The sequence below is a fragment of the Hypanus sabinus genome, chromosome 27 (assembly GCF_030144855.1).
Source record: "Hypanus sabinus isolate sHypSab1 chromosome 27, sHypSab1.hap1, whole genome shotgun sequence".
NCBI classification, from domain to species: Eukaryota; Metazoa; Chordata; class Chondrichthyes; order Myliobatiformes; family Dasyatidae; genus Hypanus; species Hypanus sabinus.
This window is the reverse complement of record NC_082732.1, coordinates 9195197-9215633: the sequence shown is the minus strand read 5'-3', so window position 1 is coordinate 9215633 and position 20437 is coordinate 9195197. Positions and strand designations below refer to the sequence as shown.

Genomic DNA, 20437 nt, shown 5'->3' with positions numbered 1-20437 from the left:
AAACTTCCTGAGAGAACTGCTCGTAGGATTGCTAGAAAGGCAAAGTAAAACCCCTGTTTGACTGCAAAAGGCCTTCCGGTAGATTTAGCAGACACTGGCGTGGTTGTGCACTGTTCTACTGAGCAGCGACACCTGCACAAATATGACCTTCATGGAAGAGTCATCAAAAGAAAACCTTTCCTGCGTCCTCACCACAAAATCCAGCATCAGAGGTTTGCAAAGGAACATCTAAACAAGTCTGATGCATTTTGGAAACAAGTCCTGTGGACTGATGAAGCTAAAATAGAACTTCTTGGCTGCAATGAACAAAGGTATGTTTGGAGAGAAAAAGGGCGCAGAATTTCATGAAAAGAACACCTCTCCAACTGTTAAGCACGGGGGTGGATCAATCATGCTTTGGGTTTGTTTTGCAGCCAGTAGCATGGGGAACATTTCACTGGTAGAGGGAAGAATGAATTCAGTAAAATAGCAGCAAATTCAGGAAGTAAACATCACACTGTCTTTAAAAAAGCTGAAGCTGAAAAGAGGATTCTACAACAGGATAATGATCCTAAACACACCTCAAAATCCACAATGGACTACCACAAGAGGCACAAGCTAAAAGTTTTGCCATGGCCCTCACAGTCCCCCGACCTAAACTTTATTGAAAATTGGTGGATAGACCCCAAAAGATCAGTGCGTGCAAGACGGCTCAAGAATCTCACAGAGCTAGAAGCCTTTTGCAAGGAAGAATGGGCGAAAATCCCCCAAACAAGAATTGAAAGATTCTTAGCTGGCTACAGAAAGCATTTACAAGCTGTAATACTTGCCAAAGGGAGTGTTACTAAGTACTGACCATGCAAGGTGCCCAGACTTTTGCTTTGGGCCCTTTTCCTTTTTTGTTATTTTGTAACTGTAAAAGATGGAAATTAAAAAAAAAGTAATCTTGCTTAAAATATTAAAGAAATGTGTCATCTTCATGCCCTTTGGAAATCAGGTCATCTTTTACTTGCTTAGCTATTCACAGTAACAGAAATTTTGACCAGGGGTGCCCAAACTTTTGCATGCCACAGTATATTCACTTTAAGGTAATTATTTTTAATAAGCATTTAATTTTCAGGTGGTTTCCAATGCACAAATGGAACACTAAGTGCATTTTCCCTACTCATTTCCAATGTTTGTCAAGCCCTGACTTTGTCTTTGGGACTCCACAATGCATATTATTATTGGACAAATGCAAGTGATGGTTGTGATAGAATGCCTGTAAATTGAGAGTTGGATGTTTGTTTTGAGAAGAGAAGGGATGTAAAGCTCAACTGGATATATTTAGTAAATTTTCTAAGTTAATGTGATTTTCGTGGACTGTATTTTTGTATGATACCTCAAGTAGGGTAATCACAAACAAATGATTGACTAATAGTTTTGTTAATCAGTGAAAATTAGAGCAAAATAATCTTGATTTATTGCATGCAAATTCATTGTTAAAAGCTGGAGATGTTGCAGTTCAATGATAACATGTTGGGATTTGGAAATTAAGAGGAATAAAACCATTGACACATGATCTATTTATAAAATTATTGTCTGCATTGAGCATACTGAGGCTACCTGTGCTGTCTATTATAAATCAGTCCACTTTCCACAGTAGTCTTAATCTGAACTTAATTTGAATTTGGATGGACTTTTGTTTGCCACACTTGTTCTTGTGCATATTTGTAACAATGCTTCACTATGGTCAAACTTATTTGAACCCAGTTAAGCCTGTCCTGAAATCTGGGTGAACTTTGTATATGGATCAGGAGAGTTCTATGTTCAAATCACAGTTGCTGAATTTGCGTGGCACAATGATTTTCCTTGTACTTTGGCCCTTGTTGAAAGTACACACGAAGTTTTCGTGTGAATTGGCTGATGCTTTTTGAATCTCCCAACTTCTGATTTCATGGGAATTACCAAAGAGTTGTATTTGTAAAGTAACAAACAGAAAATCCGCCATCAACTATTCTTTCCAATGAGGCAATCACTGTGAAAACCAAAAAGAAAACCTGCAGAGCCTGGAAATATTCAACAGTTCGGCCTTTGGGAAAAGAAACTGGATTAACATTTCAGGTCAGTGACCCATCATCAGAATTATAAAGGAGGCAGTTGTCATGTCTTAAGGAATAAATATCTGGAAGATGACTGGTAAGTGAATAGTCCTCCAGCAAGGGAGTCTTTGGAGAAATCTGGCAGCAAAATCTTGGTGGGAAAAAATCATTAAGCTGACAATAATTAAAACATTGTCACAATAGTAGCGCAACAAATAATTTAATAGACTATGTGTGATGCCAAGATTTAAAAATTGTGGATAGCCATTATTTAAACTTTACCCTTCACTCCAATGCCCGTAAGGAGTTGTTAAAATTTCTCTTTAATCTGGTTGAGTTTTGATATGCCTGGGAGGCCTTTATCTGTCTTCGAGTAGCTATAGAAGCATTAAATTTTCAGTTCACAGAAATAAAATATGTAATCACCAGGCTGGGCACTGACATTTCACTGAGGCATGTCTGGATGCTCAGGTACAAAAATTACGTACCTGCTTCACCACCGAAAATTAATTTCTTCCTGAGTCCCCAGTTAACGCTCTCCCTACCATTGATCACATCTACAAAGAGCACTTCCACAAGAAAGCAGCATCCATCTTCACCATCCAGGCCGTGTTCTCTTCTCATTGCTACCACAGGGAAGGAGGTACAGGAGCCTTGGGTCCCATACCCTTGGGTTTAGGAACAATTTATTATCCTTCAACCATCAGGTTCCTGAACCAGCATGGACACCTTCATTCAACACAATGAACTGATCACTGAACACAACCTATGGACTCACTTTCAAGAACTCTTCAACTCATTTTCTCAGTGTTTATTTATTTATTTGTAGTAGTAGTGTTTGTATTTGCACAATTCATCTTCTTGTGCACATCGGCTGCTTGGCAGTCTTTCATTGATATTATTGTATTTCTTTGTTCTACTGCGAATACTTGCAAGAAAATGAATCTCAGGATAGTAATTGTTGACATATACATATTTTGATAATAGTTTGAACTTTGATTTGAAGAAGTGAGAGGCTAAACTGGCTTCTTTCTTAATGAGAAGTGTAATTGTTCTGATTGCTGTGCATGGTCCGTGATGCCCTCCTTGCAGGACTTGTGCTGGTGACATCAGATGTCACTTGTTCCCAAAAGTAGCCTTACGTACTGAGAAAAAGCTCATCACTCTACCCCACTTTTGATCTGAGGTTGATGGGTGTTGCTATTTGGCAGGAGCTTATTCCGTGTGATCATCTTCATGAGGGCAGCACAGGGGGAACAGCTAATAGATCTACTATCTCTCAGCTGTGGGAACTTGATGCTGGTTACTAACTATGTCCAGTTTACACCTTCTTGCTGTAACTGTGTGGGGTTTCCTAACGGTGTCTGGTTCCCACGCACTTTCCAAAGACATGCAAATTGGTTGGTTAAGAGTCTCATGTAAATTTTCTCTAATATGTAGGTGAATGGTTAAATCTGCAGTAGTTAAGGAGGTTGATGGAAGTGCAGAGGAAGGAAAATATAATTAATATAAGATTTGCGTAAACATATTTTAATGGTTGGCTTGGACTCAATAAGCTGAAGGATGTGTTTCTATCTTGTTTGCCCTTATAATATTTCCCACCAGTTATACTGTTTGTAGAACTGCCATCCGTAGATGTATTTATGGACCAACTGCTGATTACTGAAAACATCAGTTGCTATTTGAGAAGAGTAGTCATTACTGCAGGCTGAGATTAGTAGGTTAAGTGGGCTGGATGTGCATGGAACCATCTGTAGTTGGAGGCATATGAAACTTCGTTGACAAGAACATCCAGATTTCACTGTCCGTAAAAAGTCAGATGCACAAAATGGTACAAGAAACTTGTGGCTAGCAGGCAAACATAAAACAAATTACATTTTTAGAAGGACACATGATAGCTGTAGATGGGACCAACCTCAGGATGGAGGAGCGACACCTTGTAATCCATCAGGCATCGTCCAACCTGATGACATGAATATCGATTTCTCCTTCCGCTTAAAAAAAATCCCTTCTCCTCCCTTCTTTTTTTGTCCACTCTGGCCTTTTACCTCTTCTCACCTGCATATCACTTTCCCCGGCTCCCTTCCTCCTTCCCTTTCTACTGTAGTCCACTCCCCTCTCCTATCAGATTTCTTCTTCAGCCTTTTACCTTTCCCACTCACTTGGCTTCACCTATCACCTTTTAGCTAGCCTCCTTCCCCTCCCTCAACATTTTTATTCTGGCATCTGCGCCCTTCCATTTCGGTCCTGAAGAAGGGTCTCAGCCTGAAACGTTGACTGTTTATTCATTCCCATAGGTGCTTCCTGACCTGCTGAGTTCCGTCAGTATTTTGTGTGTGTTGCTCTATATAAAATATGCCATTAAGGCAATTCTTGTTTCTCCTTCAAAAAAACAACACACTCTATCTTCAACACAGCTTCTTACACCAAGATTTGTTCATAGAAAATCATAAAGCATTCCATGTTTCTTGTTTACTCATATGACTGATTAACCTTCATTGTGCATTTTCAATAGTATGACTTGAATAATTTTGTCTTCATTTCACTGCTTGGTTGTCATTCTCTGCACTGCTCACAAATTTTCTGAAGTCAAGCCAAATATTACCATTGCCAAGTTAAACCTACATCACAATAAGTTACCACTGTTGTGTCACTCAAAAGAAGTAGTGCGCGTGGTTTGGCTCTTTGATAGTTTGTATACACGTAAGGTGCACTCATATACACCCACTTTATCAGCACATCTCCTCTATTTACATGGATGTGAATTTGGTCTGATAAAAGTCTGATCAACAATACAGTACTTAAAATTTCATAATGAATATTTTTAAGTTGTAAGCCAGACTGAGATCATTAACCTCCCCAAAGATTTTGTTGGATCTGTATCCTTTAACAGCACTTCATCATTTTTCAGAAAAGGAAGGCCAAAAATGTAGAAGTTAAAGAGTTGGATTTTAATTGGGGGAGAGCATCAGTTCAATGCCTATATTAATCCATTGACTGTTTCTATGGCAGAAAATGTTTTTGACTGTGGTGGTGTAATGGTAACCTATTTGCCTAAGAACTCTCGATTTATGCACTTATATCCCAACCTGATGAGTGGCATAACCGGTGTCTTGGACATGACAGGGACGCATTGATTACATTTGAAGTAAACCCTAATTTATTAATCATCTGTAACTAGATAAGAATCAGTGAAATAATAGCATCTTGCATCACACTGTATTACCTTCATTTCATCACATTGTGTAACTGCATATACAACTCAGACTGTGTAAGAGTTTTTACAATTTTTTGCACTTATAACATCAAGATTCACCATAGAAGTACACATGATTTTGTTTTTAGTTTTCTAGAATATTTTGTTCAGAAATGGCGGATGGATATACACAATATATACAAACCAGTGTATTAAGTTGCCTACTTTATGTTAACCTATAGACACAGTGGCTTTATCCATCAATGTTCCCTGGATTCCAGACAAATGTCCCTTCAGTTGCATATGTTCAAATCTCACACAACTTTCTCTTTATCCCTGTGATGGTAGGCTTTGCTCAAGAACTGAAGATTGGCACCTACATGAAATATTATAAATTCACTTTGATGTGTAAGTGAATGGTAAGGAAGCTGATTGTGGTGAGACCAGAGTACATTCCTGTGCTGCATAATTCTCCCAATACTGTTCAAGAGAGGGGTGACAAAGCTAGAATTGGTCATTATTTACTGTAACACAAAAGCAGACCGTTCAGCCAAAGCCACCTCCTTGCTAAGTGATTGCATCAGAACCACATTCTCAGGCCTTTTTACCTCTAGTCTGACCCCAGTCAATCCCTATTTTAATTATTCACTATATATTTACACTGATAGATAACTTACAGAAATTTGCAGATGGTTCCTTAAGGTTGGCATAGCCAAGGGGTGGGGGTGCATAGTAGTGGGGATAAGCTTCCATTATGTATTAAATGCTCCCAATGGTGTGAGTCTCCAATAGCATTTGACAACCAAGTCCACCTCCTGGTCTTCACATGTGGCTTGGCTTCGAAGCTTGGCAAAACCGTTTCTAATGACAGAAGAAGAGGCAAAGGCGAGTTAGTGGTGCCTTAAAACCAGCTGCTTTGTACAGATGAGGCTTATTTAAAAGACGGGAACTCTGATCTCAAACCTTCACTGCCTTGCGGCTATATGTACTCATGGGGAAGGCTTCGGGAGTACACCCAGAGGGAGATTCTGGAGCTGGAGTCCCTGAGGCAGTCCCATTGTTGAGTTCAACGCTGATTGGGAACTCCTGTGATGCTGCTGTTGCCAAACTGTCTTGGTTTCCATTCCTTTGGGTTCATCAGCTGAGTGGAGAGTGGGGGCCTGCTACATGGGCAACAGCTTGCTCTCCGTATCATTCTGCCCTGGCTTTCAGAGTTTGTTAGGTCCACGGTTGACCCTGATTAACAGAGGGCCTACAACTTACAGATGCTGATTAACATCTGCATTTCTTTGGGATGATGTGGGAGGAACTGGAGCACCTGCCAGAAACCCTAATGTGGGCCCGGGTGGGAGTGCAGGAAAACTCCACATAGAATCACCAAAGGCCAGATACCTGGAGTTGTGGGACAATGGAAATAGTTGCTATACCACCATGCAAATCTTATTAAAGGGGAAGTTGTAGAACAGAATTAGGCTGAGTATCACTGTCTTAAATTATGTGAAATTTGTTGTTCTGCAGCAGCAGTATGGTGCAAAGTCACAAAATCACAGAAGGTTATAAATAAATAAATAGTGCCTATCACCCCCACCCCCCAGATCCCCACCTGCTTCCCTTTCTGCTATTGTCCACTCTCCTCTCCTTACAGATTCCTCCTTCTCTCACCCCTCACCCCTGACTTTTCCTCCCACCTTGCTTCACCTAGCTAGCCACCTTCCCCTCCGCCCACCTGCTTATTCTGCCATCTTCCCTCTTCTCAATTCTGGAGAAGAATCTTGCCCCAGATGCTGCCTGATCTCCTGAGTTCCTCCAGTGTTTTGTGTGTGTTGCTTTGGGTTTCCAGCATTAGCAGACTTTCTCATGTTTATAATGAGGTAGTGTTCATGGGCCATTCAGAAATTGAGAGCAAGAAGCTGTTTCTGCATCATTAAATGTGGGTCCTCAGGCTCTTGTACTTCCTTCCTGGTACTTAGAATATCCAGCAGAGTCATACGAAGGACAAATTGTGTGTGACAGCTTTGTTAGATTTTGTTCAGAATGTAACAAACTTTGTAGATAAAAGGAAGTGAGTTGTGAAGTATTGAGATTTTCAGAAAACAACTTATAATGTGACGTTTATACATTCAGTCCACAAGATTTAAATTAAAACCATGGGCTTGGACAGGCTAATATATTGTTCTAGATAAAGAGAGTGGTTAATTAACAGAAGTCTGGGCTAAATAGATTATTTTCAGATTGGTAATTAGTAACCTGATTGGCACCAGAGGGACTGTATCTCAATTGCAATCTATATAGTTACTAAATGAAGGAACCGAGTGCACTACGTTCAGATGAGCTAATGATTTTAAAAAATGGTGGGTTAGTAATTTGTGAGGAGAACATAAAGAGCCTGCTAGGAGAGTGAATGGGCAAGAAACTGAAGTTGGAGTATATGAGCGGAAATGTGAGATTAAATACTTCAGAAGGAAGAATGGAAAAGTAAGTTGTTATTTAAAGGAGACTATAAAATGTTGCTGCACAAAATAAAAATCAGTGGAAGCATTGAATATATTCTCAGGAAGATCTTAAGTACAGTTGAATTACAAGAAAGTTAAGATGTAATGGAAAAGTGTGGGTACAGTGCTGAATACCAAGACCGGAGTAGCCATTATGTTAAAGAAGGGTTGAAGAAAGGTTGAGGGCATTTTGGGATGAGTCCTGCTCCTAATTATAGGTTTCCCGGGTATCTGAAGGTAGAGCGTTCCTATGAAACCATTTGTAAGCCGAAATGTCGTAAAGCGAAGAAGCAATTACCATTAATTTATATGGGAAAAATTTTTTAACGTTCTCAGACCCAAAAAAGACCTACCAAATCATACCAAATAACACATAAAACCTAAAATAACACGAACATATAGTAAAAGCAGGAATGTATGATAAGTACACAACCTATATAAAGTAGAAATATTGCATGTACAGTGTAGTTTCACATATCAGAATCAGGAGGACAGTGAGTCAAGACTGATTTAGGAAAAAATCCGCAGGTACACGCATGCGCACACGCCTGCCCACACAAGGCTTCACTCGTCATGGTAGTCTTTCTCGGGGGTAAACACACGTTTAAAATGGGCGTCTTTTTCATAACAACGAAAATCCTCTGTCGGTCAGCAAAGACAGGTACTAATGTAGGTCTTTCGAAATAGTGGGGTGTCATAAAGCGAACGTTCGAAAAACGGGGGGCCACCTGTATTGTTCTTCTACAAGTCCAATGAAGTCCATAACTGTCTAGAGTTGGAGAATAGTCACTATTCTGTAAGTCAATGCATCTTTACTAACTATAATGCAAGAATTGTTTAGGAGAGTTATGATTTCCAGTCCCCACCAGGTCAGGGAGGAGAGTCTTGTGATATTTTTCATGATGAGGTAGATAAATTCTTGACCATCCTTGTGGTTGAGCAGTTATAATGTGAAGCTGTCGTCACATGAACGTAGAGTTCGGGCTACTGTTGAGATCTTACTGAATGGAAGAATAGCTTGGAGGAGCGAAGTGGCCAACTCTTCCTCCCTAATTGCTCCCATCTGCAAGGAGCAATTTAGCAATATTTTGACAGGGAGCTGACTCTGAAATTTATCACCAGATAATCCATCTCTCTCCTTGTCATCGTCTGAGATTCCTCCACTAACTGCTGTGTCACTGACAAATCTCTGAGCTGTGCGTAGTCATTAGTGTAGGAAAAGTAGAGTAGTGGACTAAATGTGCATCCTTAAGGTGTGCCTGTGTTGACTGTCTGTGAGACAGAGAAGATACTATTTACAATCTGAACTGACTTCTCTCCCAATGAGGAAGTCAAGTTTAAATTAAATTTATTATCGAAGTACAGTACATATTTGTCACCATGTACTTAGCTTTCACAGTCATAAGTATAAAGTGAGTAGAGCAGGTGGGTAAGTACACAGCCTCGTGGTGCACCTGAGTTGATTGTGATTGTGGAAGAGATGTCGTCGATCTAAACTGTTGCAGAGTTTGAGACAGAGAACAATGTATTGAAGATTATTGATTAGTACCTAGAGGATAATGTTGTTGAACGCTGAGCTGTAATCAATAAACAACACATCATCACTTGATAGAAGTGCTGGTGGATGATAGTCATTGAGGCACCTCACCTTGCACCTCTTGAGCACTGTACAGTTGAATTCCTTTTGAAGCAAGTAGGAATATCATACTGGTGCAGTGAGTGATTGAAGATTTCTTTATTTAACAATATATCACAGAGTAGGCCCTTCTGTCTCTTTGTGTGCCAGTAAACCTGACAAAACTGATTAATCTTAACCTAATCAAGGGACAATTTACAATGACCAGTTAACCTACCTAGTATGTCTGTGAACTGTGCAAGGAAACCAGCTGACCTGGAGAAATACCCACACATTTCACGGGGAGTACATAGAGAGACTCCTTAGAGAACAGCTCTAGAATTGAAGTCCAAACTCGGGATTTTCCCAAGCTATAATAGCATTGCACGAGCCAATGTTCTTGAACACTCATGTCAGTTGGTTTGCACTGGTTTTCAATCCTTGGCTAACTACACCATTGGGGTCTGTTGCCGTGAGAGGGTTCGCCCTCTTGAAAGGTGTCCTGACATCAGCCTCTGAGGTGGTTATTTCAAAGTCACCAGATGCTACAGGGATTCACACAGTGGAAGTTTTATTTTCCCGGTCAAACTGTGCATAACAGGCATTCAGCCTATCACAGAGTGAGGCATCACAGCTGTTTATGATGGTAGGTCTAACTTTATAGGAAGTAATCGTTTGCAAACCCTGCCATAGCTGACATGCATCCAATTCTATCTCCAACTTCACTCAGAGTTTCTTTTTTATTCTTAAAATAACCTTCTGTAGGTTATACTTGGATGAGTTTTGAGTGTCACAGGTCTAGCATTCTGCAGATTGCAAACCTCATGGGTCATCCACAACTTCTAGTTTGGGTATGTCCAGTATATTCTCAAAGGCACACAGTCATCCACACAACTCTTAATGAAAGTCATTGAACTGTGGCATATTCATATCAATCCAAAGATGAATCCTTTAACATGGTCTGGTACAGCAATTCTGTAGGAACTCTTCCACCTCCCTTGATCATGGCTTTGCAGTCCTTGTCACTGGCACTGTGGTCCTCATTTTTTGCGTATACCCTAGAGGTAGAAGTGTTTAGAAGTACCAAGTGCTAGCATCGTTTGGCACAATAAGCATTCTTGATGGTGGTGTATGAATGTTCAAGTTCAAGCTCCTCTGGTTCCACTAGTGACATGTTGCTAGTATTATAAGTGAAAATTTCCCATATCTTCAATTAGTGCCTGATGCATCTTTAACCTCTTATTACATGTGAGGCTAGGCATAGCTCAGGTACCATCTATAAATTTGCTGATGGCACAACCATTGTTGGTAGAATCTCAGGTGATAAAGAGAGGGTGTACAGGAGCGAGATATGCAGCAACAACCTGACACTCAATGTCAGTAAGACGAAAGAGCTGATTGTGGACTTCTGAAAGGGTGAGATGAAGGAACACATACCAATCTTCATAGAAGGATCAGAAGTGGAGAGAGTGAGCAGTTTCAAGTTCCTGGATGTCAAGAACTCTGAGGATCTGACCTGGTCCCAACATATCGACGCAGTTATAAAGAAGGCAAGATGGCGGCTATACTTCATTGGGAGTTTGAAAAGATTTGATACGTCATATAGATGTACCATGGAGAACATTCTGACAGGCTGCATCACTGTTTGGTATGGGTGGGGGGGGGGGGGCGGCTACTGCACAGGACTGGAAGAAGCTTAAGAAGGTTGTAAATTTAGTCAGCTCCATCTTGGGTACTAGCCTACAAAGTACCCAAGACATCTTCAAGGAGCGGTGTTTCAGAAACGCAGTGTCCATTATTAAGGACCTTTAGCACCCATGGCATGCCCTTTTCTCACTGTTACCAACAGGTAGGAGGTACAGAATCCTCAAGGCACACACTCAGTGATTCAGGAAAAGCTTCTTCCCCTCTGCCATCTGATTCCTAAATGGACATTGAACCCTTGAACTCTACCTCATTTTTTAAATATATTATTTCTGTTTTTACATGATTTTTAATCTATTCAATATACATACATTGTAATTAATTTACATATTTTTTCTTCTACATTATGTATTGCATTGAACTGCTGCTGCTAAGTTAACAAATTTTCGACACATGCTGGTGATAATAAACCTGATTTTGATTCTGTTGAAGGGCCATACTTTAGGTCATCTTGGGCACTGAGCTGTAGAGATTCCCACCAAAAAAAACAGAACTACAACACCAATAAACCACTCTCACACTGCATATAGCTTCTGTTCCCATTCTATGCTATCTGGACTGTTTTGCTGCATTCTTAATGTTATTTACCATTTGTTTCATATTTGTACAGATCTTGACAACCAGATCTGAAATGGAGAAGCTGTGATGTATAAATTAAACTCACTGAGTTGCTAATAGAAATTGTATATAGATATTACCTGCATTAGATATTAAATTGTTGCAGAGAAGAGGAGCGGATGTGCATGGCTATAAATACTGAAGGCAGCCCCCACTTTACTTATTTTCTTCCCATCTCCTGAATTTGTGAGTCTCTTTATTGAAATAGTTATCTTATTTCCATCTTAATCACAGAATTAACTGCTCTAGGACCACTTGAGATTATATTTAGTCTTACGTTATTTATTCAGTGAACTTTTGTTCCATTGTTTTAAGTTGTCTGCTCAATCAAGTAAAGCAATTTCAACAAAATGAAACCAAAAGTATTTATGTGATTTTAATTTGAATTAATAGGTATTTTAGTTTGGTAGCTCAAGAGGATTTGTCTGTATTATTCTGATGCTGAGCTGCATGAAAATAAAGCTTTAAGACATTTCCATCTGCCAGCTCAGTTTCTATCCCTGATCTATTTGGCCTGATGCTGTTACAGCTTGGGGCGACGGAGTTCGAAGTTCAATTCCATGTCCACTACAAGAAAGTTTATATGTCCTTCCTGTAAAACACGTGAGTGTCTTCGATTTCCTCCCACAATCCAAAGATATATCAGTAGTAGGTTAATTGGTCATTGTAAGTCGTCCCATGATTAAGCTAGGATTAAATCGTTGGGTGGCGCAGCTCGGTGGGCTGGAAGGACTTGTTCTGCTCTGTATCTCTAAATAAATAAATAACTTGCCATTCTTTCTGAATGGAATTGTTCCTATCAGGACTTCTGGCCAGCTATCCATACAGTTGCTTGTTCAAGCATTGGGTCATAGAATTATCGATGCTTGTTAAAAACAGACTGCACACTGCTCCTTGATTAGAATTTGAGCTTCAGTGGTGCTTGTTCATCATGGTGTGCTTTGTGAATGCATGTTTCATTGCTAGATTTCTGTTAATGATAGCTCAGTTAGTAGAATACTTGCCTCTAAATCAAAAGATTAAGTATTCAATTCCCTCTCCAGAAGCTTAGTCTAAATTAATACTCCTCTTAATTATGTGGGAGTGGTGAAATGTTGGAGGTACCTACCATTCAAACAAAAAGTAAATTCAATCTCTGATGATTGCAAAGGATTTCACACATCCACCTTGAAAATCCATACAATTATCACCTGTATTCTGGCCAGTATTTACTTCTGAAACGGTATATTTGGGCTCTGTGATAGTTTGCTACAAGATAAACGTTAACATGAGTTCCAAGGAAAAGATGTGACTGTCTTTAGAAGAGCTATTGTAGTGTAAATTGAAGTAAGTGGTGAAAAATTTGATTAAAACAACTGGATAATTTAAAAAAACATTTTCTGGACACTTAGGATGTTTTTGTTGCCATAAACCATCTGTCTAGTTTGCATGTTCCTATCTGCAGAATATAATGTGTTGGCTTGTGAGCTTTTGTTTTCTTATTGCTCTCTTATTTTCTCTCTAAATCCCTGTGCTCCTGGTGATGTGATGCCATTGTATTGCAAAATTCCCCAATTATAGCAGCAGAGATTAGACCAGTATCCAGGTTTCATCTACTGATATTCAGAAGCAGAAAGCGACAATCAACTGGCAGATAAACAAAGGAAAAATTGCTAACTCCTAGTCTGAGTTCAAACCCCGTTGTGGAACATACACATTGTGGAACAGTCATCAGAACAGCTGTGAAATGTCCTAAGGTGTTTCTCATGAAGATTCACAGATAACACTTTGTAGACTGAGCTGCATAACAATTGACCAGAAGTTTTTGTCCATGCATCTACATTGAAATCAGGGAAATGTCAGGAAATGAGATTACTACTGATTTAAAGTGAATGATTCCTTCTTGCTAGAGATGTTAAATAGGCTCCATTTCCCTTCAGTATATAGATGTATGAAAAAGTAAGTGTCTGAGTGACATTTCCAAGTATAACATGCATTCTGAGTGAATGTCCCATGTGTACGCATAGAACATACGGTTCAGAAACAGGCCCTTTGACCTATCAACTCTGTGCCGAACAGTTATTCTGCCTATTTTCCTGCATCTGGACCATAGCTCTCTATAACCCTCCCATCCATGTGCGTACACAGATTTCTCTTAAATGTTGAAATTGAATCTGCATCCACCACTTCCACTGGCAGTTGGATCCACCCTCTCATAACTCTCTGGGTGAAGAAACTCCCCTAATGTTCATCTTAAACATTTCACTTTTCACCCTTAACCTATTACATCTAATTCTAGGCTCACTCGCCCGCAGTGCAAAAAGCCTGCTTGCATTTACATTATCTATTCCCCTCATAATTTTGTATACAAAAGAAGTCCTAACTTATTCAGTCATTCCCTGTAACTCAGGTCCTCAAATCCTGGCAGCATCCAAATTTACTGATCCAAATCGTTCATATAGATGACAGCAATGGACCCAGCACCAATCCCTGTGGCACATACGAGTCACAGAGGTTCAGTCAGAGAGACAACCATTTTCTACCACTCTCTGGCTTCTCCTGTAAAGCCAATGTCAAATTCAATTTGCTACTTCATCCTGAATGTCAAGTAACTGAACTTTCTGACCAACCTCCCATGTGGGACCTTATCAGAGGCTTTGCTAAAGTCCATGTAGACAACATCCACTGTGTTTCCTTAATCAATGAACCTGGTAACTTTGTTGAAAAACACTTTAAGATTTGCACATGACCTACCGTGCACAAAGGCATCTTGTCTATCCCTAATCAGTCTCTGTCTATCCAAATACTTATATAACCGGGTTCCTTAGAATACCGTACAACATCTTAAACACTACACATGTCACAGTCACCGGCCTATAGTATCCTGGCTTATTCTTAGAGCCTTTCTTAATCACAAATCAATATTAGCTATCCTCCAATCTTCTGGCATCTCACTTGTAGCTAAGTTCATTTTAAATACCACTGTTTGAACTCCTGCTATTTCTGCACTGGGATTGGCCTGCAGCAAGGTGCAAGAGAACTTCTCATCAAGCCTTGGAGAATCATCCACCCTAATTTTCCTCATGACAGCAAGAACCTGTAATCCATACCTGGTCCAGGATGCTCTCGATGTATCCATCTCCTGCGTAAATACAGATGCAAAAAAATCTAGTTAAGATCTCCCCCATCACTTTCAGCTCCATACGTAGTTTATCATTCTGATCTTCAAGAGGACCAATTTTGTCCCTTGCTTTCCTGCTTTTGATATATTTGTAGAGGCCTTTGGGATTCTCCTTCACTTTGTCAGCTAAGGCGGCCTTGTGTCCTTTTTTTTACTTCTCCTGACTTCCACCTTAAGTGTTTTCTTGCATTTTTTATACCCCTCAACACCTCATTTGTTCCTTGCTGCCTATACCTGCTACGCACTTCCTTCTCCTTAACGAGCCTCTCAATATCTCTTGAAAACTAAGATTCTCTATACCTGTTAGCTTTGCCTTTTATTCTGACAGGAACATACAAACTCTCTACTCTTAAAAACTTCCCACTTAGAAAGCCCATCTATGCTAATAAACAACCTGTTCCAAGCCATGCTTGATAGATCCTTTCTGATACCATCAATATTAGGATTTATCCATTTTAGATCTGGTCCATGGGTTGAGGTTCTATCATTCTCCATAACTATCTTGAGGTTAATGGAATTATGATAACTAGATCCAAAATGTTCCACTGCACTCACTTACGTCACTTGTCCTGTCTCATTTCCTAATAGGAGATTCAGTATCACACTCTGTCTAGATGGGACCTCCATATATTGATTAACAAAACTTTCTTGAACACATTCGGTGAACTCATTCTCATCCAGTCCTTTTATAATATGAGAGTTCCAGTCAACAAGAGGAAAGTTAAAATAATGTACTGTCACAGCCTTATGTTTCTCGTAACTGTCTGCAATCACTCTACAAAGTTGCTCTTCTAAATCTTGCTGACTATTTGTTGGTCTATAATATAATCCCATTAATATGGTCATCCCTTTCTTATTCTTCTGTTCCACCCATACAGCTCAGTAGATGAGCTCTCCAGTTTGTCCTGTCTGCGCACTGTCAAGACATTTTCCCAGACTAGTAACGTCAGCCTTACCCCTTCCTCCTTCCTTCTGTGTGATGTCTAAAACAACAGAAACGTGGAACATTGAGCTGTCAGTCTCTCTTGCAAACAAGTCTCACAAATGGCTGCATGTCATAATACCACATGCTTCCAAGTGTTTGCAAACTGGTACTTACAGTACCAGAGAAATCTGCCTCAGCATGTGTTAATTTTGCAAAAGATGACTGTTGGACAGCTTTATTTCCAATTAGGACGAATGATCAAAGTTGTCCAGGAGTCAGCCAATTCTTATAGGACATACCATATAAAAAGTACAATCACTATAAGCCCACAGCTCAAACTGCTATCTTAATTATATTTGCCTTCACTCTGCTTCCTGTAAAGGATTCCATCTGACCTCACCACATTTGTTATTTATATACCTGTGATACTGCTGTAAGCAAGTTTATTTGTACACTTGTTCTTTCACTTGTGCAGTCATCTCTCCTGTTTTCCACCCTTTCACACAGTCACTTTTATTCTGTCAATCTCTACCCCTTCCCTGCAGATTTAAGCATCTTTGATTTCTAAATTTGTCTAGTTCAGAAGAAAGGTCATCGGCTGAAATGCCAATTCTATCTTTTACTCTCCACAGATGATTACTATTAACTACTAACTGTTTCCAGCATTTCTGGTCAGTTTCATATTTCCAGCATCTGCGAGTTGTTCCCTTTTAATGCCACATTCATACTTTTCCATGTTGTTTACATATGTCCCCAGAAAATTATTTTGCTTACTTATGTGTAGGGACTGGTGGAATTCTAAGGAATTTTGCTTGTGGTTTTATGAGAGGGAGAGATGTGGTTCAAAGTATTCAAAGTAAATTCGTCATCAAAGTATATATATGCTACCATATTGAACCCTGAGATTTGTTTTCTTGAGAGCATGCATGGTAAATCCAAGACACAAATAAAACTAATGAAAGACCACACCCAACTGGATGGGGAAATAATTAATGTTCAAAATGCAACAAACTGTTCAAATACAAAAGAAAAAAGTGAAATAATAAATAAATAAATAAATAAACAAGCAACAAGTATCGAGAACATGAAGTAAGAGTTCTTGAAAGTGGGTCCATAGATTGTTCAGTCATAGGGTGAGTGAAGTTACCGTGACTGGTTCAAGACCCTGATGATTGAGGGATAATAACTGTGCCTTCCCAGGCCATGATGTAACCAGTCGATATACTCTCCACAACACAACTCTGTAAGTTTGTTAAAGTTATTGATGCTATGCTGGTTCTTTGCAAACTTCTAAGGAAGTAGAGGCACTGCCAAACTTACTTCCTAATGGCACTTATGTGCTGGGCCCAGGACAGATCCTCTGAAATTTTAGCACCGTGGAATTTAAAGTTGCTGACTCTCTCCAGTTCTAATTTCCCCGATAGCTACGGAGCCTCCAGTTTCCTCCTGCTGAAGTGAAAAATCAGCTTCTTGATTTTGCTGACATTGTGTGAGAGGTTGTTTGGTGACACTACTCAGCCAGATTTTCAGTCCCCCTCCACTTTGCTAATTCGTCACAATGTTTGATTCGAACAACAACAGCGGTGTCATCAGCAAACTTAGCTATGGCATCTGAGCTGTACTTAGCTTAACAGTCATCAGTATAAAACGAGTAGAGCAGAGGTCTAAGCTCACAATCTTGTGCACCTGTGCTGATGGAGATTGTGGAGGAGCTGTTGCTAGTCTGAAATGACTGGTACCTGCAAGTGAGGAAACTGAGGATCCAGTTGCATAAAGTAACTTTGAGACCAAGGTCTTGAAACTTATTGGTTAGTTTTAAGTGGATGATAGGATTGAATGCTGAGCTGTAATCGATAAAGAACATCCTGATGTTCCGGGGGTGATTGAAAAGCCAATGAAGTGGCACCTTTGGAAAGCTGTTGTGACAGTAGACAAATTGGAGCAAATCCAAGTTACTTCTCTGGCTGGAGTTGCTATGTTTCATCACCAACCTCTGAAGGTACTTCATAGTGAATGTAAGTGCTACTGGACAATAGTATTTTTGTGGCAGGTTACCTCGTTCTTCTTGGGCACTGGTGTGATTGAAGCCTGCTTGAAGCAGGTAGGTACCTCAAGCTGCCAAAGCAAGAAGTTAAAGATATTGGTGAACAGTTCAGCCAATTGATTAGCACAGGTCTTTAGTATGCGGCAATGTACACAGTATGGGCTGGATGCTTTCCATGGGTTCGTCCTTCTGAAGGATGCTCTTGCATTGGCCTCAGAGATTGAAATCAGATGATCATTGGAGGCTGTGAGAGTTTGTGAAGATTCCTCCAAGTTTTGACAAGCATAGAAGGCACTGAGTTTATTTGGGAGCAAGGCCTTATTGTCACCTATGGCATGTGGTTTCCCTTTGTAAGAGGCAATAACATTCAAACCCTACTACAACTGTTGAGCATCCTTCAGTTATTCAAGTTTGATCCAGAAATGCCCCTTCACACATGAGATAATTTTGCAGATGTTGTAGCTGGACCTTTTGAATCTTAGTTGGTCACCAGACCTGAATGCAATTGATCTGGCCCTCAGCAAATAACGGATTTCATGGTTCATCCAGGGCATCTGGATGTGGAAGTTTCTGAATGACTTTACGGAGACACACTCGTCTGCGACTGTTTTAATAAAGTCCATGACAACTGTGGTGTACTCACTAAGATCTTTTGATGTGTCCATGAACACGGCGCAGTCCACCAACTCTAAGCAATCCCATAGCCACTCCTCTGCCTCCTGTTGGCACCCCTGGTGCGGTTTGTTTTATGCTGATGAAAATTGTGGAGAGATTTCTTCAAACAAGCCTGATGATTTCAAATACATTAGGTTGGGCAGTTTCTTGTTTGGTGAAGGCAACATTTCATATCTTGAGTGCCTGATAACATCAACTTTTGGCGATATGTAATCTGCAGTTATGAACACAGAGACTTCTTTTGGTAAGCAGAATGGTCATCACTTAAAAATTAGTTGTTCCAGGTTGGTGGAATGAGAGTTCAACAAAACTGTCACATCTGAGCACCACAAAGAGTTTATCACGAAACACAGACCTCATCTCTTCTCCAAATCAACAGTTTGTTTCGTCCTGTATATTGAGAAGCCTTCGGCTCTTCTGTAGATTGGTGGAACAGATGGATAAGTGCTGCATGGATTTATGTTTTTGTTACATTGCACTTCATCTATGGTCCATTTGTTAAGTCCTTTATTCAACTTTATGCAGTTTTAGATTGATTTTCAATTATTTCTGACAGGTATCTCTTGCAGACAACAAAAATTTAGAGTTTAATTGGTACCAGTTAGCTTATCCTGGTGGATTCATTGGTCATTCATTTATTTTATTGGACAGATTCTCATTATACCCTTGTACCCACTTGTCCAAGTGTTTGTTGAGCATTTCCACAACTGAAACTTCTCACCAAGAGCATAGATTTGTAAAATCTGACAAATTAACTTTGGCTGATAAAGAATGAATATTGTGAAATGCTGTTGCTTGAATACACTTGTGGATGTTTGCTGTACCTCTGTCAGATTCCTTTATCAGCTAACTAAAGGGTGGATGGTTTGCCCCCATTTTGGAATTCCAACCTAGAAATTTACAATGATTTTTTAATGAATTTTGCAGCCATTTCTTCCTAATTCAAACTAAACTACATTTTTCAATTAAAAGTTGGGGGAGATTAGAACATTCATCCTCCTCTTGGGCCAAACTGCTGAAGATCAGAAAATTAGGAAGAGACATTTAAGCACTTAAATTAAGGTGGAAAAGTAATGTGCAGAAGAAAGCAGAAATAGGTAGAGAGTCTGTGATGTGGATATGAATCTGGAATCAAAAGCAAGTTTACTGTAATTAAAGCAACATACACAAAATGCTGGTGGAATGCAGCAGGCCAGGCAGCATCTATAGGGAGAAGCACTGTTGATGTTTTGGGCCGAGACCCTTCGTCAGGACTGAAATTTCTTCTACAGCAGCAGTAGTATAGTGCAAGGCATAACTGTTACTATAAATTACAAAAATAAATAATGCAAATAAGGAAGAATGCAACAGTTTAGAAATCTAATTATGGAGGGGTAGAAGCTCTTTCTAAATTATTGAATGTGTATTTCAGGCTCCTGTACCTCCTCCCCAATGATAGTAGTGAGAAGAGGCTTGTCCCAGATAGTGAGGGTCCTTAATGATGGATGCCACCTTCACCAGAAGAAAATGACATCAACAAACAACACTACCAAGGATGGCACTCTCCAATTGGTCCATAAAACTGTTTCTTCCACTTCTTTTACATCTTTTTCTTTTAACTGTGGTTCTGATACTGTTGGAGCCAGTGATCTACAATCTGATGGTCTGTTTTCAGGCTGATTGAGTGATCTAGTGCTTTGCTGTCTCTCTGAAGGTTCCAGGAGGCAAGCAGCTTAGAGAAAAGACATGAGCCTATGATCAACTCCAATCTCTCTGGTTAAAGCATTGCAAAAGATTGAAAACATCGTGACGACTGTGGAAGGTGAGCGAATGTTCAGCGCATCTACCAGTCTCTCACTCGCTGCTGCCAAAGGAAGGTGTGTGTGAGTGATTCTCTCTCTCTCTCTCTCACTCTCTCTCTCTCTCTCTCTCTCACTCTCTCTCTCACTCTCTCTCTCACTCTCACTCT

The 20437-nt window shown here is 39.9% G+C and overlaps 1 protein-coding gene across 9 annotated transcripts in view; it reads left to right on the top strand.

Moving 5' to 3' along the window:
- The window catches only part of disp3 (dispatched RND transporter family member 3), a 626857-nt gene that overhangs the window by 196593 nt on the left and 409827 nt on the right, over positions 1-20437 (top strand). For 4 of the 9 annotated variants that reach the window (XM_059951718.1, XM_059951717.1, XM_059951715.1 and 1 more), the window contains one exon: positions 20183-20290. The exons of the other annotated variants lie outside the window; for them this stretch is intronic. The gene's annotated coding sequence lies outside the window, so the exon portion shown is untranslated. The remainder of the gene's footprint in view (positions 1-20182; positions 20291-20437) is intronic. 9 annotated transcript variants of the gene reach the window in all.